The sequence below is a fragment of the Gavialis gangeticus genome, unplaced genomic scaffold (assembly GCF_001723915.1).
Source record: "Gavialis gangeticus isolate Ggan-Ray unplaced genomic scaffold, GavGan_comp1, whole genome shotgun sequence".
NCBI lineage: Eukaryota > Metazoa > Chordata > Crocodylia > Gavialidae > Gavialis > Gavialis gangeticus.
In genome coordinates, this window is record NW_017729031.1 from 51,669,123 (window position 1) to 51,670,679 (window position 1,557).

Genomic DNA, 1,557 nt, shown 5'->3' on the forward strand with positions numbered 1-1,557 from the left:
TTTATGCATAGAATTGTTCTGCCACTAAGCTTTACATTTCTAACCCTTGCTTAATTGGTATGGTTTCTAGGCTGTCTCTGATCCTGTGCCCTTTATTAGCATTAGTTTCCTTCTTGTTTTACAAAAGCAAATCTACTGCCCATGTTGTCACATATTTTAGTAATAGGACTTGAGTAGTACCTGGAAAAGGCTTGTTCTCAGTGATTTTAAGATTGTAGCCACAGCGTCTTCAGTTAACTTATTTTCTTTGGGTCCTGTCTGAACTCAATGTCATTTGTAGTGATCAAAGTTATAACTTAGAAAAGCCCTCTAACAGGAGATTGAGGGAGCTGGGAATTATGATGGTGCCTTGGTGACAAAGCAGCTAGCATATTGTATGGGGGTACGTGCAGCTGTTTGCCTCACCTGGTCTGTGATCATGAAGCTTGCTTTAAGCTGTGTGATCATAGATTGGGAGTGGCGGGTGCAGCCATGCTGAGACTCCGCTGGGATAACTCGGTGAGGGGGGCGGTGCTAGCAGGTTTGCCGGGGGGGCGGGCGAGTTTGTGGGTCCATGCAGTGGATTGTCCATCTGGGAATGAGAGAGTCAGGGAGCTAAAAATAATTCAGTCTGAATTTTTTGGAGGGGGAGTAGGAAGAGCAGAGGCCTGGGGGCTGGGGCAAGAAACTGGGCTTTCCGAGCTCCAGGGCTGTGCTCCAAATATATACAGATATTCAACAGATCAGGCCTGCCATTTTTGGACAGATTTAAATCCCCCAAACACCTGCACAGATGGGCATTTAGATCAATCTGACCCTAGTTAGGTTGATCTAAATGTAACACCTCCATAAACCCTTAGTCGGTTAGAGTCAGACAGGGACAGCAGAGGGACCACACACACTGCTCCAGAATAAAACCCATTGTGTAGCTCTTCTTTTTCTTGTATACTTCTGTTTCTTGAATCCAGTGATTACTACATCATCAGTCAAACACTATTTGAATCAGCTCACCTAGTAGGTAATCCATTTAGGGGCCACAAAAGCAGCTGCTTGAGAATGGGGAAGAGAGGGACTTTCTGGGAGAAGTCTGGTCCCAGGGCTCAAGCTGTGCCTTTGGGCAAAGCAATGTTCTCAGACCCTCGGGTTCATATTTGTGAAAAAAGACTGGGTCAAGGACAACTTTTTTTTTCTCAGGGAACATATTTTGATATAATATGTGACAAAAATGGACTACCATGTTGGTCCTTTGCCATACAGTTTGGAGATTATGGCAACACAAAAGGTATTGGGAATGTTGAAAGGCAGAGTGAAACCAGCTCTTTTCAATGACACTTTAAGAAACCTCGTAAAGAGAGAAAAAACCTTCTACCAGATTGTAACAGATGATTATCAGGCCCCTGCACCAATTTTTGTCAGTGCTACATGCAATGAAATCTTAATTGCCTAAAGGAATAAACGCTAAAAGAACAGATTTACTATCAGTTAAGGAGACTTTTCCATTCTTGTATTTCCTAAAAGTAAAAGATAAATAGTCACATGAATTGTGCCAACAGCCAGAAAGCACATCTGTACCAGAGC

General features: G+C 43.2%; 1 protein-coding gene across 2 annotated transcripts in view; it reads left to right on the forward strand.

Annotated features, from left to right (window-relative positions):
• The window catches only part of CERS6 (ceramide synthase 6), a 310,243-nt gene that overhangs the window by 224,338 nt on the left and 84,348 nt on the right, over nt 1–1,557 (forward strand). The gene's annotated exons all lie outside the window — the stretch shown is intronic.